This window comes from Orcinus orca, chromosome 7 (assembly GCF_937001465.1).
Source record: "Orcinus orca chromosome 7, mOrcOrc1.1, whole genome shotgun sequence".
In the NCBI taxonomy this organism is placed as follows: Eukaryota; Metazoa; Chordata; class Mammalia; order Artiodactyla; family Delphinidae; genus Orcinus; species Orcinus orca.
The window spans coordinates 51,562,435-51,580,748 of NC_064565.1; the positions used below are offsets into that span (position 1 = coordinate 51,562,435).

Below are 18,314 nucleotides of genomic sequence, written 5' to 3' on the forward strand. Positions count from 1 at the left end.
AGTAGATGGAAGATTCTTTTATCTTCTAGTGTCTTAAAATGTGTCTCCTTAACTTTGTAGTGACGAGGCCCTTAGTCTGATTCCCATATTTTTCCTGTCCCTGTGGACTGTCCTATTGTCTGTAAAAAGTATACTATATACCAGGTAACTTTTGTGATAATAGAACTCTGTCTCTTTTGGCAAGCTCCATAGTGCAAAGAATTTGGTATATAGTAGAAATGTATGAAGCAATCTTTATTTCTGGATTTGCTCGAGAAGTACCATGATCGGTAATGAAAGCACATTTTAGAAAGAAAGGTAGTAATAATAGCTAACGTCTATTGGGTGCCAGCCACTGTTCTAATGGCTTTATGTGCCTTAATACATTTGCACCTTCACAAAAGCTTGATGATGGTACCATCATCATTCCTATTTGCAGATGAAAAGTAAGCCATGCACAGTCTCTCCTTGCCCTTGATTTTGGGGCATTTCTTCCCCTTTCCATGACTGGGTAGAATACTTGGTTCCAATTCCTTCTTTATGCCAAGACCCTGAGTTCCATGATTTTTAAATCAGGTAAGTTCTAAGAGGTTTTTACCTTTTATAAGCAATGGCCTGAGAACTAAAATTCTTTCCACTTCTTTCTCTCAGTCTTGCACTGTCCTCCTGGCTTAGGCAGAATTCCCTTCTGCTACTTGGGAGGCAGGAAGGCATCATCTATCTGTCCAGGCTTGCCCAGCCCCACATTCCATTTGAATCCATCCAGTCATACATTGCCCCATGACCACTTTCCGTCTCTCCTTCTTTTTATCAGCTCTGGGCTTTCTGAGAATAAAGGTGCTCCACTCTGCTCCCTCAGTCCCTGTATACTATCTTTACTACTACTATTAACAACTATATAATTAAATCATGGCTACTATTTTCTGAATGTCTTCTATGTGCCACATGTTTCTCATGAGAAAACTTTATCTCAAAGAAGTTTCTCAAGTAAGTAGTAGAACCAGGCTTTGAACTCAGACTTTTACAGTTTTCGCTCTTTCTCTTACATCAGTGTTTCCCAAACAGTGAGATGTTAATCGATGCTACCGGAAAGGGCTTTCTGTTAATGATCCAGTTTGGGAAATGTTCTCCTCTAGAAGATGCTCAACGCACATCATTGTATTAGAGGTTTTGAGAAGTTCTGTAAAAACAAGTATATATTTACTTTGTTTAATGCAGCACTTCCCAAATCAACTTGACTCTGAAATACTATTTTAGAGAAATTTGCAATAACATCCAGCTCCTTGGAATGCCATTGGAAAACAGTGAATTGGGTTAGCTCCCTCCCTGCTTTAAAGACATCCTGCTGAGAGGGAGGAAAATAAATATCATAGGTCACCTAGATGCTTAAGTGACAGGGAACAAGGGGCTGAAGCAGGAGGGGAAAGAGAATGGCAAAGGCCAGTGTTACCTATGCAATACATTTTGTGTGGTGTTGGTCCTGATCTATGCTCTCAGAAATCCAACTAAAATAGCATTGGCATATTTGATCACATATTTTGCAGCAATGGTTTTCCCATAAGCTAGAAGGTTACCACTAAATGAAATATGATAGAGCACTTCACAGACTAGGTCTAGTTCATACCATTTGACAGAGATCAGGTTTTAAAGCACAGAAGCCCTCATTCAATATCCATTACTATTCTGCATCAGATATTGCATGAGAAAACTCTGAAATCTGCAAGGAAATATTTTCACTCTGTTTTCTCAGGAAGTCTTTCCTCTTCATTTTCAAAATGTGAACATATGTGAACTTACAATTATTTGTTGACTCTCACTCCTTTCCACTGACGCTTCCTCTGTTAACATTAATGTTCAGGTGTTAGGTTCTCATCATACTTGTAAACTTGATGTTTGAAAAAAGCAAGTTTAATTGTCTTTCTAAACTTGATAAACCGCTAAGAAATTATTTGGGAATTGAAATAAGGAAGAAAAACTCTTACACCTTGTCTGATTCATAAATTAGACTGTCTCTGTAGATGTACTATTATGATTACCCACTTCCTAGCCCTGGTTCCCATTTAATTTTTGAGATTTTTGGATTGAATTAGTGTATTGGGACATATAAGTGTTAGAACAAGCTGAGGCTGATTTACAGGCAAACCAAGTCTACATTTGTAATCAGGAACTTTTGGGGCATGTTTATGACAATTTTTTAATGCTTTGTGGTTTTTACACCAAGTAAATGTTTGTTATTTGGTTCAAAATTTTTTTCATAAGACATACTCATGTTACCAAGCCTCTGATATACCTCAAGCAAGTCCATCCCACCCAACTGCCATTTACCCAGTAAAACTGCATTAACACTGAACCAACTGGACTGACTCAACATAAGAGCAAATCTGCACTTCACCCTGGTATGTACACACTACTGTCAAGGTCAAACACAAATAGAATCCTGAGGCCAGGCACCGCCACGCGGATGTCGTTGCTGATGAAGGCTGTGCACGGCCATATGCCTGGTGTGCTGTGTGCACGGTGTATTCTTGGTTGTTGGTTTGCTCTCACTGTGTTTGCACAGAACTTGATGGGGTTAAAATTAGGCTCTGTAGGCCTGTCTGGGACAAAAGTGATAGAAGCAGAAAAAGGTGAAATTGAAGATATTTCTCTAGGTAACTTAACCCTCCTCTCTTTTCACAAAATTTCCTATTCCGTTTGACCATTATAACTTAGGATTTTCATTTTTATTTTTTAAATGCCTAGGCTATTTTCACAAAATAGCAGAAGGAGCAGAAAGGATGTCCTGTCCTGGAAACTAGTGAAAGCAGGGCTTTTTCTCCCATTGGCAGCGTTAGTGGGGAACTGCTGGGCTTTGACACCAGGCTTTGGGGCATGTGGCTACTACAGATGTTCTCTATTCCCGAAGGCTGCCAGAGGCATGGACCTGCCGCAGACGCCTTATGGAGGGATTGCTTTGCAGTGGTTCATCTTGCCCTGCATATATTTTTCCAGAAACGGTTGCACAGCTACACAGAGAGATGTTCTATTTAAAATTCACCCAGACCACACTTCTTGTTGCTTTTGTGTTTTACCCATACCAGGATTCACGACCAAGCCTAGTGCCTTTTCAAGGTAGCAGAGTAGTGACTGCCGTGGTCCAGCTACACACTGAGACCATAGAGAAAGATGTGGGGTGGGATGATCTGATTGATGCACACAGCAACATGAGGGGCAAGATGTACTTTCTGTATCCACGAGAGAATGTACAGTGTAATGGTTAAGCATAGAGCCTCTGCATCAGAATGTCAGGGGCTAATTCCTGGATCTGCCACTTGGCAGTGTTTGATATTAGAATAAGTGACTTAAATGCTCTGAGACTCAGTTTTTTCCTATCTGTAATATCAGGATGATGATGTTACCCATTTCACGGAGTTATTGTGAGGATGAAATGAGCCAATATCTGCAAAAGTTTAAAACCTTGCCTTGTATATTGAAAGAAGTGTCTCATCATAAAGAGATGATCAAAGCATAATTTTGAGTTCTGTAGCCAATCATATCTTTAAGTTGGGGAGAGGGGACAAAATGTGCTTGTAATATACCCATTTCCCTTGTGAGCATCTAACTGCCTATGCACACTCCGTATTTCCAGTCCTATTGGCCTCTAACTTTATAATTCCCTCCCCAGACCTTGCCTCTGATGTGCCCTTAGCCCTAAACTTCTCCTGTCTTATCTTTTATGAAAATTTACCAGTCCATATATTTAACCAAAGGTCTTCCCTAAGCACTTGCTGACAGAGATACCTGAGGCTTAATTTTCAGATAAATCTCAGCTCTAGTATTTGAGATTTTTTGCAGATAAACCCTCTGCTCTTTGGTTTTACCCATGACTAGAAATAGGCTGGACATGTGCATTGGGAGGAGGCTGAGGTCTGTGAAAGCCAACCACATGCTCCTGCCTTGTACCTCCAATGGGTTTTATTATTTTTTTTAATTAATGAAAATATGTAATATTAATAGTTATTATTTACTGGTGCAGATGGCTGACATTTTCCCCTAGTTTCCTCACTTTATGGAAGAGTTAGAAAAGAACATTTTTAAAACCAGAGGACAAAAGGGGTTAATGTTACTTTAAAATTACATTCTCTCTCTATATAAATATATATTAAAATACCAAGTTTTTTCTCTGGATGCAAAGATGTTCGTTCTTTTAAAAATGTCTAAAAAAAAAAGGAAAAACATCCCCTTTCCTCCCCTCAACTTTTGTGCTCCAGAAAATCTTCTATTCCATAAGTCTGATCGTAAAAACTTCAAGTATTAAAGTAACTTGTACATGTAGAGAGAAAAATGACTTTTTCAAAATATACAGGGGCAGCTGCCAAATTGATGTATTATATATTGTGGTTCTGTTTCTTGAAAGAATTTTTTCGTTATTTTTACATCTAACAAAGGAAAAAATTGAAAAGAGGGTAAGAAACGATTCCAGTGGGATGATTTTAACATGCAAAATGCCCCTGGGGTTTCTTCTTTGCTTGCTTTCTTCCTCCTTACCTGCCCACCCACCCCCTCCAACACACACACACACTTTCTGTAAAACTTGAAAATAGAAAGCAAAAACCCTCAACTTGTAAATCATGGGATTAAAGTTGGTTACTTACAAATATGAACTTTGGATCACTGTATAGACTGTTAAGTTTGATTTCTTACTACCTATTGTTAAATAAACTGAGACAGGAAAAAAAAAAAAAAAGCCAGGGTTAATTCCATCAGCTGAAGGTTAAGCCTTTAGCTTCTCTAAATGGGAACCTCCATCTGAATGTCAATGACTCTTTCTTTTTGCCTGATGACTTTGAAGCTGATTAGTGATTCTGTATGTCAACATGTTACCTCTCTTAGTTAATCTAAACCCACTTGATAGGAACTTCCTGGAGATAAAGTCCTATATCAGAGAAGTTTCTCTAAAGATGGGAATTTCAGGCACTATGGTGAGCCAATGGTAGAGATGTTTTGATGGCAATGGAGACTTTTATCACCCCTCAAACGGTAAAGAAGAACTGAAAAAAATATTAGATAGAACACACTGGTGAGATTTCAGTAGACATTATAAAACCACGAGCAAGGTTGATCTATCATGTATTACATTTGAGAAGAAAGAGATTCAGAGTTTTAAGATGAAAAGACTATTTCTTAGATTCCTTTCCTTTACTGTCATTGTAAATTTCTAGGGACAAAGAAAACAGACAATATTATTACGATTAGTGCTAACAAGAACAGGAAACGAGTCAACATTGAGTCATCTAGTAACATCACTGGAAAGCACAGTAAGAAGGCCCTATTCCAAAATTTTGATTGACCAGAAGAGATTGGATTGATGCCATTAATGTTCTTTAAAATGCTGCTCCTTCTAAGAACTGCACTTGAGACACAATCATGTATTTCAAAGTGTCTTCGTGTGGACTTTATGGAAAGCTTCCCAGAGAGGTGACAACAAGTTGCATCTTAATTAAGAATGCGTTAAGTATTTCCAAGCTCATCTCAGAAGCCATGGTGATAGGGAATGCTTGACAAAATGTATGGACAGTGAATGGTATTTGAGAGCCCAGTTGGAGGGAGAAAAATTGAACAATGGCATATGCTGCTCCAAAGCCACATCCTCTCTAACAAGGCATTGAGATTGGGGTATAAGCATTGTTGGTGTTTCTGCTGGATTTCTTCAGTTTCCCTTCCAGGCTCACTCTGCATCCTTCTTTTCCTGCTCAGAATGAAGAGAAGATGCTGAAAGGACTCTGTTATCCTCTGAATTCCAGTTGGGTTTTAGCCAGTGGGGATTTCCGGTAGGAAATCAAAGGAAGGGAGGAAAGTGATGGAGTATTTTTTCCTTACACTCTAGTCCTACTCGGTTGCAGAGAGTTGGATGCATCCATCACTAAATTTCAGTTTCTGGCAGCCCTCATATAGCCTCAGGGTTCCAGTAATTATCACTCCCTCTGCCTGCCTCTTCAAATGGCTCTTCACTGTTACTCAGCCTGGAACACTGCACCATTCCTTATTGTGCTTTTATATGTTATTCTTTTATTAACTCTCTTCAAATTACTCGATTTGAGCATTCAAAAAATATTTGAATATTGATTCATCCAAGATAAAAATACTACAAAACAAGGGAAGTAAGTGGAAACTTGATAAGCAGACATTCCATATTTAAGGAATAAAGATGTAGCAAAATACTGGGACAATGAGAATAAATCATACATGTTAAACAAGACAAAGAGAACCCAAAAAATTAAGCCAGATAGAAGTACTAAGGCAGCACATTTGTCCCCATATAGATTGGCAGAAATCGTAACCATGACAAAATGTGGGTGTCAGGTATTTGGATATGATAAATGACTTTTTGAGATAAAATTCCTTTAGAATTTCAAGGAAGCTGAAATGTAATAGGTTTAGCTCTGAGCAGTGGTCAGAAGAGTGGTAATTATTAAGTGGTAATAGCATGATCAAATTCAACATTTTAATAAAAGTGAGGGGAACCAAAAATATCCATTGGAAGGAGGGTGCCTAATGATAGAAAACAAAGAAACAGCCAAACTGACAGAATATTTAAAACATTTTTAAAAAACTACTCATTAATATCCCAGGGGAAACCTTTAAGTCATTTAAAAGCACCACAATGTATTTCGAAGAAAGTAACTTGACCAGAAGTCCTGCATGATTAAGTGATAAAACTACACACCTGAATGAAGAAAAAAAAAAATTAAGACTTTTTTCCCGAAGTGAAGAAATTATGAAAAAAGAATCAGGGAACCTAGTAAGAGTCAAATGTCAAGTATAAAAAATTAAGCAAAAACTAATTTGAGGGACACTTGCAAATAATTTCTAAGTGGTTAATTAAGTTAACTAAGTTATTGGATGATTAAAAAAAACAAAGGCAATGAACTGGGGAACAAATTTGATCCCTGTAGAAAAGGAAACTCGGCTAAGAATTCTATTAGACGTGGAGTAGTTCTAGAACCGCATTATATAAGTGGAACGCATTAAATGTGTTGTACAAAACCAATATAAATAAATCACCTCCCATGATCAATATTTAAAGTACTCAAGGTGTGGTGCTGGCGCCCAAAGTATGTAATTTATTATTTTGATGATCAATATGCTGGTCAGCGTGATTCCCATGATAAGCATTTTAAGAGGGATCAACAAATTAGAGCTCTTCCATACCAGGCAAGGTGTTGGCAATGGTAATAAATTGTAGAATACTGTAACCCTATTGAGAATAATGTGTTGGTGGAACGGTAACATTTTTCTGTAAGGCAAAATCTGGTCTATTTGATCTATTGCAGATTTCTGAGTTTAAATAAAAACCAAGCAGAACCAAAATGAAAAGATAAATAAAATGAAGGAAAAGGAGAGAAACTGTTAGCTGGCTACTCTGAACCTAGCATTGTGGTAAGAATTTTAACACACCCATTAAATACTGACAGAGCTCCAGAGGTGGGAATTACTGTCTCCATCTTATAGAGGGAAACAGACTGAAAGGGTTCCATAACTACATCACTAAACTGGCTGAGGTCGAGTTACCATGAAGAAGGAGAATCCAGACCCTTGCCCAGGTTTGGCGGGTTCTAAGTACCCTGTTTATTTAAGTAATTCATTTAGACTTAAAAATTTTTAACAGATATTTACCAGAGATTTTAAAAATTGAATGACAGTCTCATTTGGACAGTGTTTTGCAAAGATAAGGAGCTGATTCAAAAATAAGAAAGAAAAAAGGAGAGAAATAATCAGGCATTTCTATGCCTAGGACTTGTTAACAGTGTTTGGTAGGTAGAATTCTAAGATGGTCCCCAAGATTTTCTGTCTCTGGTATACGCATCCTGCATAATCCTAGCCACAATGAATATGATGGGTTTAACTCTCACAATTCATTTACATCATATGGCACAGTTGACTTTAAGAAAGGGAGATTATCCAGGGGAACCTAACGTAATCATCTGGGACATCTGAAGGCAGAAATTTTTCTCTGGCTGGTCACAGGAGGGGAAGTCTTTGCTGGTCCGGAAGAAAGCAAATACCCTATTTTGAACAGCTGAGATCAGGAGCCCCTAGAAGCTGAATGTGGCACCAAACTAAGAGTTAACAGGAAAGCAGGGACACAGACCTACAACCACAGAAAATGAATTCTGCCATCCACCAGTACACCTGAAGAAGACCTGAGCTCAGGTGAGAACCACAGCCTGGGATGATAGCTTGATTTCAACCTGGTAAGACCCTCAGCAGAGAACCCAGCCACACCGTGTCCAGACTTCTGACCTCCAGAACCATGAGCTAATATATGGGCATGGTTTTTAGCTGCTAATTTGTAGTATTTTATCAGGCATCTGTAAGAAACTACTACACAGCAAAAATTACTTCTGGAACTTGTCTTATCTGACATTTTTACAAAAGTTCAGTAAAATCACAGGGAGCTTGTGCATGTCGTATAATTTTGACCTATGGGGAATACACTGAATAGAGATTTAGTTATGTTGACTGTGTGGAATGGCAGAAAAAGTTTCAGTGTGGGTTTGAAGGCAAGGCATTTTAGGAATAATTAATCCAGATGATATTTGCAAGATGATGGATTGGTCTCAACCAGCAATTATGAGTCATTAGAAAGCTACAGTGAGTATTTTCATTGCTGCCCATAGTCATAGGCTCAGCATACTCCTGTTGAGTAGACCAACAACATTTCTGAGCACATCCTTAGGAAAGGTACTGGAAACTCACTAGAAACAAAAGGTCTGTAAAAAGTATAGGGTTAATCCATTCCCAGGATAATATAAAGAGTTACCCTTCTTAACTAGACATCAGGAAGTGCATGAGTGATAGACAAGTTCCCCAGATATGCAATTAAAATGAGCAACAGGCCAAACTTTCTTAGGAAGTATACATCTTACAGATATACCCCTTATCTGGAAAATTAAAGATTAAGGGACTATTCTCAAGGTTTATAAAAATAGATAAACAGAAGGACTGCATATTAGGTGTATTGGAAAGAATCTGAGTCCAGTTAGTGGGGAAATGCTGCTTCTTTTCTTTCCAGATGTTTCCTTTCATGTCCAGAAAGCTAGATTCGCATAATACTCCCAACCCCTCTCCATCCCTTTGGTCACCTTGCCCTTGGGAAGGTAGTGTGATTTATCTGGTTGGCAGAATTGGGACAGTATGTTGGGAATGTTTGACTCAGCTCTTCTTTTTACCTCTTAAGAATAAGCCTGACCAAAGGGAGCACATTTTCTTCTCTCATGTCTCTAACTGAGCAGATAAGGCTGTTGTATTCTGGGGTTTAATATTAGGAAGTCTAAACCTCCCAAAAATATAACCAGAAAATGCTATTCGAGACATTTTTTTGAGTAGTAAAGGTGAAGTTTTGTTCCAGGAATTGCACGCTTTTATCATATTTTTCCACTAGTTTAATGTTTGGTGTGTGGTAGGGAAGGAGGTGTTATTTATTGGGTCTCCTCAAAGGTCTTAATTAGAACAAGACAGTTCCTCCTACTGTTACAAAAAGGAATTCTTAAAATTGAAACTAAAACAAAGCATAGTTTTATTCATAATTATTAGTATATTTAAGAAATTTGTTACTTCAAGATGTACAGGATGAAATTACAAAGGACATCAAGAAGGGTTTAATGAATCTAATTATGATACATTTAAAAGGATTGATCCCCTTATTTCTGAGATGACATAACTGGGTTATTATATAATTTTGTATAGTATCCTTGGTATGTTTTAATTCCTTTGCTCATTATTCATGCAATAATCTAAACCCTTGTGGCATTTTTAACATTTGAAAAAATTTCCAGCATTGGAAAGACTCCTTATGTCAACATATAAAGACTAAAAATCACCTTTAAGCCTCAACATGGAAGATTGGCAATCCTCGTTCTCCTGAGTATTTTTCTTTATTCACTACCACTTTACAGCTTGGGTTTTTAATTACTAAATTCTTGGTACAGATTGTGAATTTTACATTTCATAATTATTCTAAGAGTTGTTATGAGCACTATGGAACCAATGGAAAGGTATGACAAAGAGTAATTAACCTTTTAAATACAAATCTTCCTAACAAGACAAAAGAAGTGACAAAAGAAAGTCTAAAATGAAGACACTAACTGGCCATGTTAGATACCTCGTTCTCATAGTTCCTTGGACCCAGCAGTGAGAAAGATACATGTTGCCTTCATCTAAAAAACACAATTTAAGAATCGTAGCTTTTCTCTTCTCTTTGCAGGAATCTAGGGAGTCAAGGGCAATGTAACAGACAATCCCAAAGGGCTCCAGTTACCTTTTAATCTGAATCTCCTCAGCACTTTTAAAAGGATTCTGTACTTTATTATTCCAGTGTACACTGATAGTCTATTTCAAAGGATTCCCTTGTGTTATTCCTGTATAAGTTAACTTCCCAATTTGAGTATAAAATGAAATTATGCCACTCTTGGCCTGTTTATGTTTATTAAAACCACATAACCCTTCTGCACAAAGGTTTTGATTCAAGTTTAATGAATAAATAAACTTCCAATAGTAGGTTCTACCAGAAACTGCATGGCTATAACTCATAGTAGAGTTGGTTCTGAAGTAACTATGTTAGTTGCATTTACTTACACACCCCAGGTGTACTTCTTTATAAGATTTAGGGAATATTGGTTTATCAGTGACTTAGGGATCCTAACTTCAAGAAACAAGTCACTTCATCCTTGGCATAGCTACAGAGATAGTTCAAAAGCATTGTGACAAAAAGCAGTAAAAGTAAGATGTAGTTTACTCCATACCCTTTTGTGTCATTTTGGAAGGATACAACTAGAATGAACTTATGCGTGAACACTGAGGGAAATGAGTGAGGATTACAAAGAGAGGTATAAAATATAACCACGCTTGTGTTCTTATCAGAATTCAGCACGTGAATATTTCTATGACAAGTGTCTCTAGCTAGTCATACTCTTCTTAAACTTTACGTATTTGGCTACTTTACTGTGAAGAAATGAGCTATGCAATTCTTTGTCGTGACATACCTCACTAGGAGTGTATTAGTTTCCTATTGCTGCTACAACAAATTATTACAAACCTAGTAAGTTAAAACAATATGAATTAATTATTTTACAGTTCTGGAGGTCAGAAATCCAAAATGGGCTGGCAGGGCTGCATTCTGGAGGCTCTAGGGATGAATACGTTTTTTTGTTTTTTACAGCTTCTAGAGGTCACCTGCATTCCTTGGTTCATAACCCCTTCCTCCATTTTCAAGCAATTAATGTCACATCTTCTAATCGTCTTCATACTCTCTTCCTTCCCTCTGCTTCTGGGGTCACATCACCTTCACTGACTGTGACATTCCTGCCCCAATTTTATAAAGACCCTTGTGATGACATTGGGCCCACATGGAAAATCCAGAAGAATCTATCCATCTCAAGATCCTTTACCTAATCATATCTGCAGAGTCCCTTTTGCAGTGTAAAGTAATACAGTCACAGGTTCTGGGGTTTAGGGCATAGACCTCTTTCCAGGGCCATCATTCCGTGTACCATAGGGGATATACTTTATTTATGCATGTATTTGTCTACAACACTTCTAGAAAAAGAAGACTTCATATGAATCTAAGAAGCCAAAAGCTTCTGGTAAAACATTTCATACATGCGTCCACATGACTCCATGTAAAAGATTTATTATGTGAAAGTTGCCCAAACATCTAGCAGTCAGTGGGGCATCCAGAATTGTCAAATGAGAGGAACTTGGTTAGAAGGCGAGGAATAGGAAACTGGTCAGAGCTGTGTTTTCATAGCAAGCTTGATGTTTCTACAGGGATCTTACATGTATTTGCAGGAGGATTGAGATCAGGGGCTAATGAAACTATTGGAGTCAAATTCTTCCCTTCCTCTCCTCCATCAAGCCAAACCTCTTGGCTCTATCACTGTTAGTGTTTGAATATCCTGCTTAAAGGAGCAGAGAAGAAGAGATAAGACGGGCAGGTTGGTCCCGCTGTGTGAAATTTACTTGGGGTTAATACCAATTAAATAACTCACTCTCTGACATTTTGTATTAATCTTTATGTCAGTTCAATGTTAGCATGCTAATACCTCAGTTTCATTCAATGTGTCAGTATCTATGGTTGATATTCTTTACCCAAATTCTGTCTTCAGATATTCACATATGTTTGGAACTTACTTAGTCTTTGATTAGAATTTTACATGACATAATGAAATAAAGGTTCTCTTCATGACATGCTGAACATAATACAGGCACCCAAAGTCCTTAACTAAACTTGATTATTTATGGAGCCTGATAATATTATGGGGATTTTAGGTTTTTGATTCTTCTAGTTTTTGTGGTCCTACATATTGGTTTTATTAGAATTTTATCTGCATGTAGATGAGCAGACTCATGGTTTCTATAAGGGATTAGAGTTAATAAAGCATGTGTCATATGATCATAAAATATTCTGATCTATTTGAGTAAAAAGTTCCATATATTTTAAGATACTATTTTTTCTGGTTTTCTTGTTTATAGAATCCTATGTGTGAGATACTTTTTAAAATAAGAATGTTCATTGCAGTGTTTTATATAATAGCTCAAATTGTAAAAAAAATAATAATAATAATTAAAATAGAACTCTGGGTATATTTTACATATGTTTTTATAAATTAGAATACAATGTGGTTATAAGGAGGAATGAGGCATATTTCTATGTATTGTTGTAAAACTATATCCCTATGATATAGTGAAGAGTTAAAAAAATTAGCTTGAAAACTAAGCATTTATGATTCCACAAAGTTTTGCTAAAAATGTATACATGTAATTATGCATGCTTAGAATAGAAATCTGGAAGGAAACACACTTATACATCAAACTGTTACTAATTAAAACTAACACCGAATACTTATTTTATTCCAGACTCTGTTATATGTGTTCTGCATGTATCATTTTATGTAGTTCCACAGAAAGCCTAAGAATTATTATTATTTTGATTTTGTAGATGAAACTGAATCACAGAGAGATGAAATAACTTGCCAAAGACACTTGATTATCTAACACTATCTTTGGGATGTGAATATTAAAATGACTCTTACCTCTACTTTTTTTTACAGTCTATGCTGGAATTCTCAATAATGAGTGTGTATTACTTTTATAATTATAAAAAAGAAGAAAGGTATTTTTCATTTGGGGAAAAAAAAAGAATCCCCACAAAAGAGGAAATCAGTGGGAAACACCTGGTTGCAATTTACCAGCTATGATACATTATTTAAAATGCAAGAAAACTGATACTTGAAAACCTGTCTTGCTGAGTCTTCAAAATCCATTATTTTTAAAATAAATTCAGTTTAGATCCCCAAATCCCCACGCAAATAACTGAATAAAAATTCAATATGTTTTGTCTTCGCATGCTAGTTCCATCTCTTCCTAAAAATTTTTACAGTAAGCTTCAAAACGTGAAATAATGTCTTCATTTTAAAGTTAGTTTATAGAATTTTAAAAACACATAGCATCAATACAATGAAATCACTAAATGATTTTAAAAATCATGTTGGTTTTAGTTAAATTGTATTAATGGATTTATAGAATGAAACAAAGGACAATCACGTCTGGAAAATCATGCAGTAGATAGTGTTCCGGTAGCTATTGCTATGTAGCAAACCACCCCAACAAATAATTTATTATTATTTTGCATCGTTCTGTAGGTTAAGTTCTCAGCTGACTTGTTCAAGCTTAGTTTCCTTCATGTTTCAGTGAGATTTCGGTTGTCGCTGCAGTCATCTGAAGGCTGGACTGGACTGGCTATCCAAGATGGTGCACTTTACATGGCTGGCAGTTGAAGCTGGCTGATGGCTGGGAGCTTAAGTAGAGCTACTGACTGGAATGCTTACACGGACCTTCAAGTAGCTTGGGCTTCTCAGAGAATCGTGCCTTAGTTTCTAGAGGAAGCATCCCAAGAATGAGTGTTCAGTTGTGAGCTTTACAGGAGGCAGAAAGGGGAAGCTGCCAGGCCAATGAAAGCCTAAGCCTGGAACTAGGATAGCATTATTTCTTTCATGTTCTATTGGTCAAAGAGGCCACAGGGTCCACCTATATTTAAAGGAGTAAAGAAATAGGCTCTCTCTTTTGATAGGACAGTGGCAAGAGATGAGAGATAGGGGAGATATTGGTACAGCTGTCTTTGGAAAATGCAACCTGCTGCAGTCGCTTAAAAAGCAACCTTTGCCTAATCTTTGCAAAATATATCTGATATAAAAAAGTTATTATGTCATTGACAAGGAAAGGTTAAATTCCTGGATATATGAGCTTGGTTACCACAGGCTATCTCTTCCTAACTGATAGTGACTATTATAAATAAAGCTGCCTAGGCCTCTTTACATTTCTGACTGTCTATTTTTCTGTCTCAGTTTGTTTTTTTCTTTTGATCACTGGTGACTGGGAAATGGAGTAGGCAGAGTGGGAAAAAAAGGTTGGCAGTAAAGAGTGAATCCACAGAGGGGATATTTCTGGTCAAACCATGAGAAGTCTGTGGATAATTGCTGTTGACCTACAAAGTTAATGATCAAAAGAGGGAAGATCATTCTTTCTATATAACTGTGACAATATCATACATCTTGGTACCTCATAATTTATAAAGACCTTTCATGTATATTTCTTGTTTTGAGCCTGCATCAAACTCATCTTATGGATCAGTAACCTGAGTGATAAGTAAGTTAAGTGATGCCCTTAAACTCACATAGCTAGTAATGGAGAGTGAAACAGGTCTTCTGTCTTCAGAACCCTTTCCTTTGTATCACAGTACCTTTACAGACTTTTACTGCCAAAACTGTTTGAAAAGCAGGTAAGAAACAAGAATGAGGAGTGGGTAAGAGTGAAGACAGACGTGATTTTGGGCAAATAACTTAATTTTTTTAACCTAGAAAAGAAAAATGCCTTCCATGTATAAGTGTTGGGAAGATGAAGTATGAAAGTGTAATAAAGTCAAAGAGTGTGTCTGATAGATGTCATCTCATAGTCCTATTACAGCAATTATCATTAGTATTACATTAAAGAGAATTTGGTACAGTAGATAAATCATGGAGTCAGACAGATCTAGTTTTTATTTTTCAATGTAATCAGTAGAAATTTCTACATTTTTTAAGGCAGAAAGTCACTTTGTGAGAATAATTTTCTGACATTAAAATTACCTGGGAAACTATTGTTGAACTTTGTCCATGTATATTAGTCATATTTCGAAGACTACACTGTGGATAAAGCAAGTTTCCAAATCTCAGTAACCTACTCAAAAAATGCCTTAGTTTTTGCTCCTACTAATATAGACTAAGGTAGCTGTGGGTTGTCATTGGCTCTGTTCCTAGATCCTTCTTTATTCCAGGATCCAGGATAAAGGGGCTGTCACTATTTGGGGCACATTGTTCTCATGGCAGAGGAAAATTCAATGACTGAACCACGCAATGCCTTTTAAAACTTTTGTTCAAATGCAACATATATCACTTACACTCATATTTCATTAGCCTAAAACATATGGTTAAACTCAACATCAATGTGACAAGCATACTTAATTCTTCTACAGGAAGATGATTAAATAATTAGAAACAATAAAAGTCTATTTTAATCCAAGATAGGAATCATGTGACTGCTAAACTTAAAGTTCCTGGAGGCAAAAAGAAACATTTGAAATATTTTTAAGTACTCGTTTCTCAGTGCCTAGCACACAACTTCGTACACTGTAGGTGCTCATTAAATATTAATAGGTGAATGCATGATATAGGCAAAGGTTAACATGTAGCAAACCCTTACACTGTGACCCTTCGTCTCTCCATGCTCCAAACTGAAGAAGCAATGATTAAAATTTAAATTTCTATTGTTAGCCTAGATGCGTATTCAAATATACTCAGAAAATGAATAAAACACCCTTTATATAACTGCAATCATAATGAAGGAGAGCAAGCTATTACATGCCATTAGGTGGAGTTAGAGTAGTTAGTTCATTCATTCAGTAAACAGGTTATTAGACCTTTCTATTCACCAGGCACTGTCACAAAGATGTATTTAAAGATGAGTAAGGACTTCCCTGGTGGTGCAGTGGTTAAGAATCCACCTGCCAATGCAGGGGACACAGGTTTGAGCCCTGGTCCGGGAAGATCCCACATGCCGCCGAGCAATTAAGCCCGTGTACAACAACTACTGAGCTTGCACCCTACAGCCCACACGCTGTAACTACTGAGCCCACACGCCGCAACTACTGAGCCCACATGCTGCAACTACTGAAGCCCGCATGCTCTAGGGCCTGTGTGCCACAACTACTGAGCCCGCGCGCCTAGAGCCCGTGCTCGGCAACAAGAGAAGCCACTGCAATGAAAAGCCCGCCCACAGCAATGAGGAGCAGCCCGGCTTGCTGCAGCTAGAGAAAGCGCGCGCGCAGCAACAAAGACCAAACGGAGCCCCCCCCCCCAAAAAAAAATTTAATAAAAAAAAAAATGAGTAAGACTCAGGTGCAGCCCTTGCCCTTAATGAGCTGTAGTGACACCTTAGCAGGTTCATAGTAAGTTTGATGGTGAAAAGTTTTGCAGATTAATTTGTTGTTTTGATTTTAAATTCCCAAACTAGAGTGGGGGAAGTATGTCTGTGTGGGGATATATAATTATTTTAATAAATCCATTTTCTTTGAATAATAGTCCACCTAATCTAAAGAATATGGTAATTTATTTTGAATATCCTTAAAAGTAGGAGGAAACATTGCATAGACAGATGTCTCAAAGATGCCTCAAATCATGAGCAAAATTATCTTTATATTATGGGAAGCAACTATTTAGAAGTGTATGCATTGTACAAAGTATTAGATTTCAACCTTCAAACTCTGTATCATCTTGTGAAAAGAATTTTAAATTATTTTGATAAGACATATATATGTGCAGAAAAAATAATACGGAGTGCTTTAATTGACACTTTCTTCTGCAAAGACACCATATTCAAGAGTTTTGCACTTCCTTTTTTTTTTAACATAACAAGACATATCTCAGCTACATACCCAAGAGATATCTAGAGACTAATTAGGGTGTAGAGTGAATACTGGTGGAAACAAAAGGAACATTTCCTAACGTAACTTAAGCATTAAGAGCCAGAGAATTTAAGGAACTAGATTCCAGAGTAATAGACAATTTCTAAAGAACTCAGTTACAAGACCACAATTAAAGAGCTCTATATTAAAGAATCCTAATGAATCATTTGAAGGAAAATCAATGTAAAGAGTCAGCTGTGAATTGAATATAAGTTGATAAATAAAATTACATCTTCCAAGATCTCTTCCTAATTATCAATCTATTACAGAAAACAGGTGGGTTTTTTGATATTCAAATAGCTTCATAAGTTATTAAAAATTACAAAGGACATATTAATTCCCTAGCAAAACAGTTTTACATTAAAAAGCATTCTGAAAATTGGCTTATTGCCTTAACTGTGGGATCTGTTTCTGTGGTTAATTAACATGACATTTGATTCTTTTTTTTTTTTCCATCAAAAAATTTATTGCTAGAGCTCTAGAAATTACAAAACCTGTGACAACACGCATGTTTGGAAAAACTCTACATTACCATTCTAGCTGACTGGAAAAAACCACTCTGCTTTTCCAGACTAAAAAGCAGGGGCACGAGGACCAACGATCACCAGCTGCCCAGATACCAAAAAATTATGCTTCTGAGATCTCTCGATGTTGATTCCAGACGAAGAGCAAATGAGCTACCTTACGTGTGCCACTCTCGACAGAAGCCCTTTTTGACATTTGATTTTTACTAATAAAAAATAACTCACACAATGCTTTTTAAGATTATTATAATTTGAGGTTATTTACTTAGGTTCATATAGACGTCATTTTAGGGACATTTATAAGAAGTGTCTTTAAAATAAATTTTTTCCCCTCATATACTACAAAATAATTTTGGAAATAAATATAAAGAAGAGCCAAAATTAAGTTATTCATCCTCCTGCATGCCCACAACCAAGTGAGGTCTGTGATGGGGGCAGTGATCAAGGGACACTTCTAGTGTATGTGCCACCCAGGTACTCTGCTCCACAGCAGCTGCGCTGTGACTGTTTTTTCCCCTCGCAGTACTTGAGCTGGGTTTTACTCTTTCCAGTTGGTTCTCCCATCTCTCTACCAATACGGCAGTGCTCTTGATCTGAATCACTTGCCTACATTCTGTGAATTTCTGCAAAGGCTTTAACTCTCTCCTTTCTTCTGCCTCTCTGTCCACCTCCTCCAGAACTACAGTGAAACCCAGTTCAGGTGACAATCAGAAGAATCCCACTTTCTCCCTCAAGGTGCAATTACCCCTTGCAGCATAATGCACTAGGTATTC

At 37.0% G+C, this 18,314-nt stretch overlaps 1 protein-coding gene and 1 non-coding gene across 2 annotated transcripts in view; both read right to left on the reverse strand.

The window, feature by feature from the left end:
* Window positions 1-18,314, reverse strand: part of KCNH7 (potassium voltage-gated channel subfamily H member 7) — a 465,137-nt gene that overhangs the window by 166,910 nt on the left and 279,913 nt on the right. The gene's annotated exons all lie outside the window — the stretch shown is intronic.
* Window positions 17,599-17,732, reverse strand: LOC117198070 (U11 spliceosomal RNA). Its single transcript, XR_004479010.1, has one exon. It is a non-coding gene; the product is annotated as a U11 spliceosomal RNA (small nuclear RNA).